This window comes from Triturus cristatus, chromosome 8 (genome assembly GCF_964204655.1).
Source record: "Triturus cristatus chromosome 8, aTriCri1.1, whole genome shotgun sequence".
NCBI lineage: Eukaryota > Metazoa > Chordata > Amphibia > Caudata > Salamandridae > Triturus > Triturus cristatus.
The window spans coordinates 1,457,284,128-1,457,298,209 of NC_140591.1; the positions used below are offsets into that span (position 1 = coordinate 1,457,284,128).

Genomic DNA, 14,082 nt, shown 5'->3' on the forward strand with positions numbered 1-14,082 from the left:
ACTGAAATGTGTCCTCCAATGCTCCCCTCAGTAGAACTGCTAGCACTGAGCATTTTTGAAGGAAGCAAACAAGTCCACCTGAGCAGTGCTTCACAGGACAAAGATGTCCAAGAGCACCTCCTGTAGAAGGTGCTACTTATGATTGGTAAGATAATGCCAGCTCAAGCTGTCGGCTTTGACTTTCACCAGCTAGGTGATTGGCCGTTAACAGCATTTCTTGATGGCATGTCCACAACCACAGACTCAATGCTTCTTGACAAAGGAGTTGAGAGCCACTTTCCTCTTGCTTGTTCACATACCACATTGCGTTGTATTGCCTGTTTTGGACTGACCAACCACAAATGCATGGAAGACGTTGAGTGCCAGTTGATCTGCCTGCAGTTCTAGCAGATTGATATGAAGCATCGGCTTTACTGGAGCTTAGAGGCCTTGGAAAAGATGAACATGGTGTTAAGGAATGCTGCTGGGGCTGAAATTGTAGCCAGGAAGTCATGGTATGACAGAAAGGGTACCAAAGGTTGCTTTAGATAGGCCTGTACAGCCACAGGGTCTGGGGCGGTGCCGGCTTAGAATTCTCCAGAGGCACCAACTCCAGCTCAGAGTTTGAAGTTCCTGTGGAAGCCAGGGAATGCCTGGGTGACTTACCTATTGATGAATGCTTCTTGTGCTTCACAGGTTTTCTTCGCTTGCTCAAGGAGTGTGAAGTCGGTAATGTCGAGCAGACTAGGGAATGATGCTGGCCTCGTTTGTCATTGTGGGCCCGCCTCATAGAAGGTTTTGCTTACATCTCCTTAATTGTCTCGGGGTGCATACTGAGGCAGAATTCAGATAACTTTGACTAATGGTCTGATCCCAGGCACCACAGGGAAATAGAGTGAGGGCCATGATGGACATCTTATCCTCGCAGTCCCTGCAGGACTTAAAGCCTGAACACTCTGAGGGAGACATTGCTCCAGCGGAAAGGGCAAATTTACATATCCTCCCTGCGTCACAGACCCGTCATCACACTTACTCATTCATACACGCATTCATTGGCGGGGCCCATAATACCAACACTCATACGTTTCACTCGAATCTGCACACAGGAGGAAAAGAAGCACTGGACATGTGAGGGTACCTTGTTACCTATCGGGAGTAATTCTTTATATTATATACATTATATACATCTGTACCTATAGCATCCTAACTTTAACATCAAGGCACTCCAAGACTTGGTCAATGGACCAATTAGTTGGACTGGTTGATGGTGATTTAGAACCAGCGAAAACACATTTAAAGCTTCGGAAACTTTCGGTTAACTTTCAATACCTTATTAAAGATTCACAAAGCCGTTTCTTATTAATCAAAGTTAGATTATCTAATTAAGTCACTTTGTGTTGGCATATTCAGGATTACAGTTCAACAATTTCTCTTTGAGCGATTTCCAGTCTTTGATGTCTAACTTAAATTGACATAACATATATATTTACCTAAATTTGGACGTTGGCGACCACCCCCAGAAGAACCCGTCAGCCCACAGCAATAAGCAAAATTCCTTCAGATGGAATTGTCCTCTTACCATCAAAGAAAACCCAGGTAAGTCCAGGAAATCTCCCTCAGCACGACACAGCCCCTACGATTTAGCCAAGGGACCAAGCGATCGCACCAACGGACCAACAATCCAGCAAATCGACTCTCCACACCAACAGCCTAACAGCAATAAGGATAATGATGATGATATACTTCTAAACCCCCCCTTTTTATACTCTTTTTCTCCTTACTTTTAGGACAATGTGCAACAATTTAGGGGTGGAAAGTGTTCTGATTGGCTAAACCCTCCGAAAATTGTAAGTCTATTCAATATTCCCAGGTTTGCATGTTTCCCATGAGACCGAGCATGACATCTTCCCAATTGTATTCTTTTTTGTAGTTTCACAGGCGAAAGTTCCGAAGTAACAACATGTAAGCCTTCTTGTACAGGTTGTTCATTGTCCTCTCAGTCATTCACATTAGTTTGGGTCTTGGCAGTCCTCCACGTTCCTATCCTTGACAAGTAACATTTTGTTTCTCATCGGAGGTCGCTTGGAGATCTTCAGAGCCATCCGAGTCTGCGCAGTGGACATCGTGCTCACATGACGGTGGCCACTTCCGAACTCCATTTTGTGTACTGCGGCCTAGTAGGCCCGAATGCCAACTTAAGCATAAACAAACATAACAGTAATTAATATATAGAAATGAAGATTCTAATGTTAAACCCACACTAATCCCAATATATATTAGTATTGTCCTAGCTTGTAGCAACATTTAAAGCAATAATACTCATCATTCTGCAATACTGGAAGCACAAACCATCACAAAAGCAACATAAATCATGCAATTCTCTATTTCAACACATCCTACAGTTAGTTTGCGTACCATAGTTAATCATTTAATTATTAGCCATGCAATTTGCATTTTAGTGTTTATTAAGGTGCAAGGGTTGATTAAATTTACCACTGCACACAATTAGTGCAAGTTAATATTTAGAATGATTACGTAATTAATATTTCATGCAAAAATAGAGGAGGTATACAAAATTTTGCTTTACCTGCTCCATCAAGATCCTAGCACTTGCACTAAAAAAGACATTTTGTGAATCACTAAGGTGCAAAAACTCACATAGAATGAGTTCCAGATCCACATCAAAGGTGTGTGGAAAAAAAAGAACTGACATCGTTGCACCAGGGTGGGCACTATATGGCTTCGGCAACATCACCAAAAATCACTCACAGCACCAATAGGGACCAGCACCCCTTACCTGCATCAAAGAGCTTTGAAGTTTCCAGATACAGTCTGATGCCTGGGATTATTCAACTGGTGATAAATCTGCAGGTAAAAGTATCCATCAGAAAGTAATTATGTTTGATGGGTTAAAATCCTTTCTAACTGAAAACTAGAAATTCTAGGTATCATTCAAGTGCTGAGCTCTCATAAAACTCTGCCTTATGTGATTAGGGTCTTGTAAGAGTTTTTCCATTCTCCCAGGCAGTCTTCTAGTACTCAATCCACCACTACCTGTTCCATACACAGGGCATACTTCTTATGTAACTCAAAGAATTATGGCACTCAAAAGAGGGAGCAAGAATGTACCTTGTTCCCACAAATGTCACCAGCAATCCTAGAGGCTCAAAGGCCCATAGAGGAGGAACAGGTGGCCCATCCATCTCAAGTGGCAGGGGGCTGCTTGTCAAGTTTTTATTTTCTAACATTCTCTCTCCCTTTCTTTCCATGTTGTGTATTTATTTCTTATTTTGGCTTTCCCCCCTTTTTCTTTGTTTGTTTTATGTTTCACTGCTTTCCACTCAACCCATCTTTCCTCTGTTCTCCTTCCATGTTGCTCTTTTCATCTTGCTTCCTCTTCCTTTCTTCCATCACTTATTATCTTCCATATGTTGTCCAAATTTTATTCCTTGTTTTCTTCCTTTTCATTTCTTTCACCTCATATTTCACCTGCTTCTATTTAGACCTTTCCATTTTTTGCTCTATCTTCCCTTCCTTCTTTACATATTTTATCATATTTCATTCCTTCTTTTCTTGCATCTTTCTATCCTTTTTTCCATCATGCACTTCATGCTGTTTCCTTCTTTCCTTCATCGTAACTTCTGAATTTCAATTATCATAATTTGTTTATTTCCTATTATGTTTCTCTACTTTCTGTCATCTTTTATTTGGCATTTTTTCCTTTCATATTCCTTTCATCTTTACTCCATCTTTTTGTTCCTCCTTTATTTCAGACCTTTTTCCATTCTTGATCCTTTTCATCTATTTTTTCATCTTTCTCATATCTTCCTTTTTAAAATTCCTTCCTTTTTTATCCCTACATTAATATATCCATCATTTCCTTATTTACTTTTTCTTTACGCCTTTCATCCTCCGTTTCCTCTTTGTTTTATCAATTTCTTCTGCTTTTCATTATTCATCTTTTAGCCCTTTTTCTTTTGGAATCATTTCATTCTTTCTTTCATCCTTTAACCTATGCCATTTTCTTTCCTCTTTTCTTCTTTGAATTCTTTTATCCTGACTTTTGTTTGTTCTTTTATTCTATCTGTTGATTGTTTCTTTCCTTCTCTCTTCTCACTCTATTTATTTTCCTCATTATCATTCTTATGGCATTTGGCTCTTTTGGTACCCTGGGGCCACATCCTTGTGTTTCTTTAAGCATTTCTCTGCATTTCTCGAAGGGTAACCCCCTTTGAAGCTGAAGGAGCAGGGCTTCACAAGAATCTTGTTCTTGTGCTTTGCTTGTTTTTTGTGCCTGAGGGTAGATAAAACCGCTATAAAGAATACTGTTGTCAAAGTTAGTCCTACAATCACTATTTGAGGTACTCCTCAAGGTATCAGTGGGATCTGGAAATGCCTATCTGGAAGAGTTGATGTTGGTTGCAGCAATAAAATCAGAACCTTGTAATGCCTGGTCATTCAATTCCATATGTGATAAAAGCATATTACTGTGGGATTGATGTTCAGTAGTAACTAAGGCGGCTGTCTGGAGGAAAGCTCAGTATTTGGGCTTACCGCTTACTATGTGACGCTTACTATGTCATGAGCATGGGGCATCAAGTGTCAGCACTGATAAGCGTAAAGCGTCAGGTTCATGGAGGTTGCACTACATGATCCCAGAGACAATGAAACGCATTTCCTAGAGGCCTATGAACTCTCATGAGCAGTGCTTAATTTGTGCCGGTGCTTTCCGGTGCTTAGCACCGGCACTTATATTTCAGGGCCGGGTCTATTGAATTTTTCTCCCCTGGGTCCAGTAATAATTTTTTTTAAATGTACGTACATGTCCTGTTTCCAATTTCCTTTGGATGCCGGCCTGGTATGTCAGCAGAGAATGGAAAGGGGGGGCTCTTGGCCCCCCCGCCTGCATGGCAGTGCGGCAACCTCCCCCGGACTTCTCGGTGGTGGGGCGTGTTCACTGGGGGCGCGCCCTACCACCGATTGGCTGCCTACGTGACCCGGATGTCGTTAATCGACATCCGGGTCGGAGGGGAGGGGGGGGGGGGCGTGCCACTGGGGGGATAAAGCGGCGGGGAGCGCCCAGGTGACCCCCTTGTTCCCTGGACGCTCCCCCACATCGGACGTGCCCTGGCGCTCAGGGCGGTAAATTTTCCCTTTTCTTTTGTCTTACAGGTCGGCTGGCTGAATCGGGACTCTTCGGTGCTGGTTTGCCGCCTGCTGGGGGAAGCTGCTGTCGCATCGCTTCTTCACGCCTTCGTTGCTGACGCGGACGGCAGGTTTCAGGAGCACGAAGACTCGCCTGGAGGCATCGTGTGATCCGGGAGTGTGATCTCTTCATTTTGCAGGGGTTGTGCAATTCGGACGGGGAAGGCGGCATCGTATGGCCCGGGCGTCTGCACAAGGGGCCACGAGCGTGTGATCCGGCGGCGGCAGCGTGCGAGGAACCAACAGGTACCGGGAGGCGGTGTCACACCCCTCCTGCGATCGTTCGCGGTGCGTGTGTGGTCCCAAGCTGATACGGGCACGCTAAGGTTTTGTGGATAATGGGCATGGTTTGAGACTCTTTACTCGCAAGATACCTAGGTTAAACTCACATTCATCTGTGACTGAGTCTCGGCAGGATAACGGAACATCGTGCGATTCAGAGCAAGTCACTTAACCTCCCAGTGCCAAACGAAAGCAAAGATTGGCATTAGCTACAGGAAGCCCTTAACCACTCAGCAGTAACCGGGTGCCATCGCGTGTAGGGGTGGGGGGAGTGTTTCTATATGCGGTGAGCAAGCTCCGTGGCGCCCGAAGTAGGCATTGAGCGTGGTACATACACTGGTAATTTTGTCTAATTACTAACAGTAGGTTAATTAAGCGGTGTTGTTGCAGGTTCGTTGGTTTATAGCTACATACCTTTTCTAAGCGTGGTGCAGTCCGCTTTCACCAGCTATTTGTATTTAACATTAGTGTGTATTAATGCATTCTCTATTTTAGGCACGTGAACGCTGCATTCTTGTATTTCACGTTGCGAACGGACTGGTGGACATCGCTGTGGTCGCGGGCGAAATTCCGGCTGAGAGTGCGCCGGATCTTGAACGGTAAGAGGAGAGCGGGGGGCTCGCATTGCATTGCTTCTGGTAGCCGCCGGGTGGGTCTACGTTAGAGTTTACTCATCCCTGACAAACCGGATAAGCCGGGGCGTTGCGGTTACGGTTGCATGGTGCTTACAGTCCCCTGTATATCCTCCATCTGGTGAAGGTAATAAGCATACTTACGCCTGTAGTAGGGTATTAGTGTAGGGCGGTGCACCCAAGTCATGCCGGGGTCGATGGGTAGTGAAGGGGGGTCCAGGATGGAGGCTATGATGCAGGCCATGATGCAGGAGATGAACAGCATTAATAGGAGATTGAGTAAAGTGGATGAATTGGAGGCCCGCATGAATGAAAGGTTTACTGATCCCCCAGTCCCTTCAGGCAGGCCCGCACGGCAGCGGAAGGCACCCTTGCCAAGAGGGGATTTTGCTAGCCCACACAAGACATCTAAGGCAAAGAAGCGCAGGTGCAGTGCCCCAGCCCCAGTAGTACCGGTTTCGATTCCACCCGCACCCGCGGTTCCGGTAGCCCTTATACCTGTGCCGGTAGTCCCGGCGCCCGTTACACCGGCTCCTGCTATGCCGCTGGCGCTACCTCCTGTGGGGCCTGCCCCCCCGCCCGTGGTACCGATCACAGTGCCGGGCCTGCCGCCGCCGGTCACTCCGTCGCCTGCCATACCGGTGCCACCGGCCATGCCCCCTGGGGCGCTGGTGGTCCCAGTGGACAACCCGGACTCGGTCCCGCCTGAATTGGCATCCCAAATAGCGGCTTTATTGCCATGGCTAAAAAAGGGGGGCGTGTTACCAGCGTCATCAGATCATGCTGCAGAAGCAGCACAGTTGGTAGAAAAGATTAAATCAGCAGCGGCAGCGGAGAGAGCTGCGGTTCCCTCCTCTTCTTCACTTGCAGGTTCCAGCCCCGCCCAACCGAAGGCAGATGGTGGTCAACCGGCCGCGGCGCAGGAAAATGGTAAGGAGGTGGCCCTGACCCTCTTGGGTGATGGGTCATTGCCCTCTAGGAGTGAGAATTTGGCACAACATGTGTCCCAGGCAACGAAAGAATTGATTTGGGCGGGAAAATATATTTACATTTTTTCATTGCTACTGGATCACAGGGAGATGGAACAGGCAAAGACACTAAAGGAGTGGATGTATCCAAGTGAATGGAGGGCACAGTGTGCTAGATTTAGGGTGGAGGAAACTTTGCTCAATTGGGTTAGGGCTTTCGCAGTATTCACGACCATCATGGCCGAACGGCCTCCTAATGTGCAGGCGCCATTGGCTTGCTACCAGAGTAGGATTGTGGGGTGGAGCGAGCAGTACCTGGGGGATGCCTGGAAGGAGTATGATGTCAATTTCAGGAAAGCTAAGGAATTTGACACATCATTGACATGGGACAAGGTTGACTCTGTGTCATGGCATAGGCAGTTCTCAGGGAGCTCTGCCCCACTGCAGTCCACCAGTGCGGTCAGGGGGTACTCCACCAGACCTCAGCACCCCTTTCGGGCGGCTCAGGGGAGCGAGGTCCCGGGTAGGGGTAGGGGGGGGGTATGAGAGGAAAGGAGTGTGTTGGGATTTTAATAAGCGCACCTGCACGAGGCCCCCTGGCACCTGTAAATTCAGACATGCATGTTCAGTCTGCGGTCATCCCTCCCACCCCGAGTTATCTTGCAGGTCCAAGCAGGGCAACCACAGTCAGAGGGGGAGGGGGAAGCCAGTGTAGTTCAGATATTTTGGATATACCAACCCCTATAGATGTTTTGGCAATGATCCCTTGGTTCAATAGGTACCCGAATCACACAGCGGCCACTCTACTACAGGAAGGTTTTTCTCAAGGTTTTAGGATCCCGGCAGGGGGTTACACAGGTAGCGCACATTGCAGGAACCAACTGTCGGTGCAACATAACCCCTCAGTGGTGGCTGCTAAGATTAGCAAGGAACTGTCCCTGGGTAGGATAGCTGGCCCTTTCCAGAAGGTGCCTGTCCCCGATTTTGTGTGTTCTCCACTAGGGGTAGTACCCAAAAAAGAGAGAGGGGAGTTTAGATTGATTCACAACCTGTCGGCACCGAGAGGTGCGTCACTGAATGATGCGATTGATGAGGGGATTTGTAGTGTTAAGTATGCCTCATTTGACCAGGCAGTTGATTTATTGCGGGCGCTGGGGCCTGGGGCATTGATGGCAAAATCAGACATAGAATCTGCCTTCCGCCTCCTCCCAGTCCATCCTCTGGACCACCACCTCTTAGGTTTCACTTTCGATGCCAAGTTTTATATGGATAAATGTATGCCCATGGGCTGTTCTATCTCATGTGCTTACTTTGAGGCATTTAGCTCATTTTTGGAATGGGTTATGAGAGAGGTGACGGGCCACCGGCAGGTTATGCATTATCTGGACGATTTCCTTTTCTTAGGTGCGGCGGGATCTCAGGAGTGTGCTTGGGCGTTGCAGGAATTTTGCGTGCTCATGCGGGCTTTTGGGGTCCCGCTAGCGCCGGGAAAAACGGTGGGCCCGTCCACCTGTTTGGAATTCCTTGGTATCGAAATTGATTCCGTGGAAGGATGCTTCAGGTTACCCATGGCCAAGGTATCTAGCTTTAGAGCAGCCCTACGTCAATGCCTACGCAAGGACAAGGTTACATTGCAACAACTACAGGAGGTGGTGGGGCAATTGAATTTTGCGCTCCGGGTCATCCCAATGGCACGCCCTTTTTCACGCTCTATTGCCCAAGCTATGAAAGGTCTACGGGAGAAACACCACCACACGAGGTTGTCATCTGAGGTTCGCCAGGATATGCTTATTTGGATGGCATTCCTGGAGGATTTTAATGGCAGAGTAGTGTGGCCAGGTCCTCCCTCCACATCGGCGGAATTGGGCTTATGGACGGACGCTGCTGGGAGTACCGGCTTTGGCACCATTCTGGGTACCAGGTGGGTCGCCCAGCGGTGGCCAGCAGAATGGAGGACACAGGGATTGACCACCAATATTGGCTTTCTGGAGCTCTTCCCGATATGGGTAGCATTGATGGTCTGGCCGGAACACTTATGCAACCAATCCGTGGTGTTCTGGTCGGATAACATGACGGTTGTGGAATGCATAAATCAGCAGGGGGCACGCTGTCCATTCATACTTCGTTTACTGAAGGAGATTGTGTTGCAATGCTTAAAATGGAATGTGGTTTTCAGAGCTAAGCATGTCCCTGGCGTCCTCAATATTGCAGCTGACTCCCTTTCTCGCTTTAAAATGCAGGTTTTCAGGGAACATCTTCCAGCGGCAGATCCCAAGCCGGCGCAATTCCCGGCAGTACTTTGGCAGATTGGTGCCCCAGACTACAGGACCTCGTGGTTGCTAGCTTAGCCCCCAAGACCAAGACAGCTTACGAAGGGGCGTTTTTGTCTTACCGGGCGTTTTTGGGGCAAGAATGGGAGGCTAGGTGGGCCCAGGAGGACAGCTTTGCAGTTTACCTAGAATCGATGCACAGGGAAGGGCGCTCAGTGGCGACTGCGAACAGACATAGGGCGGCGGTCTCCTTCTTTGCGCAGGGTAAGGGTATGCGAGATCCCACTAACACCTTTCTGGTGCGCAAGGCCTTGAGGGGTTGGCGCCGTTTACAGGGTTACCGGGGCGATAGGAGAAGGCCCATTGGGCTGACACGGCTGACGGCCTTATTGGAGGCGCTGCACAGTGTTTGTAGCTCCCAGTGGGAGGTTATCTTGTTCAAGGCGGCATTTTCCCTGGCCTTCTATGGGGCTTTGAGGGTTGGGGAATTGGTTGCTGGGTCAAAAGCTGATAGAGTGGGGGGACTACGGTGGGCCGGGGTGGAGATCAGGGAGGACGTTATGAGAATAACAATTCAGAGATCAAAAACCGATCAGGACTCTCGGGGTCACACCATAGTGCTCCATCGGGCGCGGGCCAACCCCTGCTGCCCGGTTTCTCACGTGGAGGCTTTCTGCAGGCAGCGGGAGTGCACGGCGGGGGACACACTGCTGTGTCACGCCGATGGTACACCATTGACTAGGTACCAGTTTAGGCGAGTCTTGGAGCTAACGGTCAGTCTGGCAGGGTTCGATCCAAGGGAATTCGGCACCCACTCATTTAGGATTGGGGCAGCAACTGAGGCAGTGGCGAGGGGTCTCTCAGTGGAGAATGTGAAGACACTGGGGAGATGGTCGTCTGAACGTTACAAGAGTTATGTACGAATTGACATGTTGTGACAAGATGGTGCTCACGCCCGGTATGTTTCTGGTTTTTTGCAGTTTCTCAAGCCTGTCACGCAGGGGAGGAACTCGTCACCGGGCGACAACGACCAACATCGGCACAGCACGGAGGACACAAGAAATTGGTGATTTGGATTGTGGGCCACTCTTATGTTAGGCGTGCGGAACATGTTTTTCTTTCAGGAGACCGTAGGACGAGTGCAGCGCAAAAGGGGTTGGATATATCATTTTTCGGGAGGGGGGGTTTATGCCTCAGCCAGTTTCGGAATTTTTTCCAGGGACTCTTAGCTCAGCAGCGGCCCCCCCCGTCAGTGGTGATACTTCACCTGGGGGAGAATGATTTGGCAAAATTGGGGAGGCGCGTGCTTATTGAGGAGATCATTTCCACTGCGGGGTGGGTGGCCAGGGCTTGCCCGGGTTCCACAGTAGTTTGGTCGCAACGTATTCCTCGGTGGCAGTGGCGAGGGGGGGTCTCGGTCAGGGCGTTGAATCACTCGGTACGGAGGGTCAACACACAGTTGGACAAATTATTTCGGACCCCCCAGTTGCAGACGATTCCACATGGGTGTATCTGGGGCGAGCATTTTTATTTGAGGGACGGGGTGCACTTGACGGAGGCAGCGAACGTCTTGTGGTCTAATAATGTCTGGGCCTGGTTGGAGGGATTTGCAAAATAAGCGCGCTCCTGGTTTAGGTCTGGGTAGAGGGGGAGGCCAGATCGTCGGTTAACAATGCTGGCCTGTGGCGGTAAGGTCATGACCGGTGAGCAGCTATTTGAAGGTCTGAGGGGGCGGGCATCATCCTACGGAGGTGCCCGCCCAGGGGGAGGGGCCATTGGCCCCTCCTAGAACTTCAGGGGCAAGGTAACTGGTGCTTCAAAGGGCCGCGGGTTGGGGAGTCACGCTTTCCTTAGGCTGGTAGCCACCCCGCGCGCGCATACTCATGACGTCACCGGATGGCGCAGAGTAAGGGCCCTCCTTTAGTGGGTAAATGAAGTTCACGGCGTGGACCGGGTAATTACCGGGCCCGGCTGCGCATGCGCACACCTATAGGGGAGGCGCAGCTAGTAGGACCTGACACCGGTTAGCGACCTTGCCATATGGCCCAGAAATGTTAGTATACAAAAATGCAGAGGAGGATGTTAGACTCGGTTAGGAAACAATCTGTATTAGAGTCTTTGTTAAGGATAGTCACTCACACCTGTTGACAATAATGTATATAATGTCCTGCTGAATTTTTGTATAACTGTTTATCATGCAAATTTAAAATTTATTGTTTTTGTACTTAATAAATACGGCCGGGGGGTCTCGCGACCTCCCGCCTTCCAAAGATACCACGTCTAGGTGCTGTGTCCGGGGGTGGTGTGGTCATAGGGGGAGGGCGGTAGCCAGTCACTGACCATGTGGAAAGGGGGGGCTCTTGGCCCCCCCGCCTGCATGGCAGTGCGGCGACCTCCCCCGGACTTCTCGGTGGTGGGGCGTGTTCACTGGGGGCGCGCCCTACCACCGATTGGCTGCCTACGTGACCTGGATGTCGTTAATCGACATCCGGGTCGGAGGGGGGGGGGCGGGCCACTGGGGGGATAAAGCGGCAGGGAGCGCCCAGGTGACCCCCTTGTTCCCTGGACGCTCCCCCACATCGGACGTGCCCTGGCGCTCAGGGCGGTAAATTTTCCCCACCCACCATCCCTTGAGTACGTGGTTGATGCGTTGCTAGTCCAACTAGCGGGCATTGGGCGCGTGAAACTGTTATGAGATGTTAGTTTCTGTTGAGGTTTTCTTTTAGGACTTTTTCTCCCATTGTAGTGATCAATATGGTATTGTGCAGTTATGTTCTTGACTATGCTTTCTTGTAGGCCTTTTTTCTCCCAAGGTAGTGAATGTTACTGTATTATGTGTAACTGATGCAGTCGTGTTTAGGCCCTTTTTTTTTTTTTTCTTTCCCTTGTAGCTTTATGGTGTTATACATGACGTGTGATTTTAGTCAGTGTAGTTGTCCTTTAGAATTTTTCTCCCATAGGTCGTCGTATTTATTAGGTATGGGGGCATGCGGTAAGGTCATGACCGGTGAGCAACTATTTGAAGGTCTGAGGGGGCGGGCATCATCCTACGGAGGTGCCCGCCCAGGGGGAGGGGCCATTGGCCCCTCCTAGAACTTCAGGGGCAAGGTAACTGGTGCTTCAAAGGGCCGCGGGTTGGGGAGTCACGCTTTCCTTAGGCTGGTAGCCACCCCGCGCGCGCATACTCATGACGTCACCGGATGGCGCAGAGTAAGGGCCCTCCTTTAGTGGGTAAATGAAGTTCACGGCGTGGACCGGGTAATTACCGGGCCCGGCTGCGCATGCGCACACCTATAGGGGAGGCGCAGCTAGTAGGACCTGACACCGGTTAGCGACCTTGCCATATGGCCCAGAAATGTTAGTATACAAAAATGCAGAGGAGGATGTTAGACTCGGTTAGGAAACAATCTGTATTAGAGTCTTTGTTAAGGATAGTCACTCACACCTGTTGACAATAATGTATCTAATGTCCTGCTGAATTTTTGTATAACTGTTTATCATGCAAATTTAAAATTTATTGTTTTTGTACTTAATAAATACGGCCGGGGGGTCTCGCGACCTCCCGCCTTCCAAAGATACCACGTCTAGGTGCTGTGTCCGGGGGTGGTGTGGTCATAGGGGGAGGGCGGTAGCCAGTCACTGACCATGCGGCCCACCCAGGTCCAGGCATGATGACTGCATCACGTTAGTGATGTCAGCAGTCACGCATGCTTTTCACCACAGAGCGTCGTCATGCTCCTTCCGTTTGGATGATTGTAGCTGAGGGCGGGCTGATAGTGATGTGGGGGCAAGGCAAGCTGGGAAAGTTCAGGACGTGCCGCTGAGACCTGTTAGATTACTTTCGGCCATGCAACTGTCCAGAGGCCCAGCTGAGGCTGCACGGAACAAACCGTGTTTCCAGTTTTTCAATGAACTCTCCGGGGCGCTTGTAACCTGTTAGCAGATAGCAGGCTCGCACTGAGGAGGAATGTAATGCTTTGGGTGTCAATCAGGTCAGTACAGAGGTAGATCGACAGAGCAGCACATGGGTGTCAGTCAGGTTAGGGCAGAGGTAGGTCAGCAGAGCTGTATATGGCAGTCAGTATGGTACAGCACTGCTGGAGGCTTCAGGTTAGGACAGAGGTAGATCGGCAGAGCTGCACATGGGTGTCAGGCAGGTCAGGACAGAGGCAGATCGGCAGAGCTGCACATGGGTGTCAGGCAGGTCAGGACAGAGGTAGATCAGCAGAGCTGCACATGGGTGTCAGGCAGGTCAGGACAGAGGTAGATCAGCAGAGCTGTATATGGTTCTCAGTCAGGTCAGCAGAGCGGAAGATCGGCAGAGCTGTACATGGGTGTCAGTATGGTACAGCACTGCAGAAAGCTTCAAGTTAGGGCCGAGGTAGATTGGCAGAGCTGTACATGGGTGTCAGTATGGTACAGTACTGCAGGAGGCTTCAGGTTAGGTCAGAGGTAGATCGGCAGAGCTGTACGTGAATCCTAGCACTGGATTGGCAGGAAATGTTATGCACATTAAAGCCGTAGGTCAGGATTTAGGTGCATCAAACTAAATGTTCACGGGTCCCATTGCCAGAACAGTAAGGCAATCTTTGCCTCAAGAATGAGTTGACTTGTCCGAGCAGTGGCTAGAGGACAGGCTTAGAAAAGCAAGTGCTGAAACTCTGTTTTTAAAGAGCACTGCAAGAGCTGTGCCTGAGTTCAAGTGCTCAGTGCACTCCATGCTGGGGTCGAGGTGCATTGGGAGAG

General features: G+C 49.6%; 1 long non-coding RNA gene across 2 annotated transcripts in view; it reads right to left on the reverse strand.

Annotated features, from left to right (window-relative positions):
• Window positions 1–1,133: 1,133 nt before the first annotated feature.
• The window catches only part of LOC146805924 (uncharacterized), a 49,919-nt gene continuing 36,970 nt past the window's right edge, over window positions 1,134–14,082 (reverse strand). The window contains exons 3-5 of one of the 2 annotated variants that reach the window (XR_014967524.1): window positions 2,777–2,844; window positions 2,567–2,594; window positions 1,134–2,173 (exon numbers count right to left, since the gene is read on the reverse strand). This is a non-coding gene — a long non-coding RNA (uncharacterized LOC146805924). The remainder of the gene's footprint in view (window positions 2,174–2,566; window positions 2,595–2,776; window positions 2,845–14,082) is intronic. The other variant, XR_014967525.1, reaches the window with a different exon arrangement.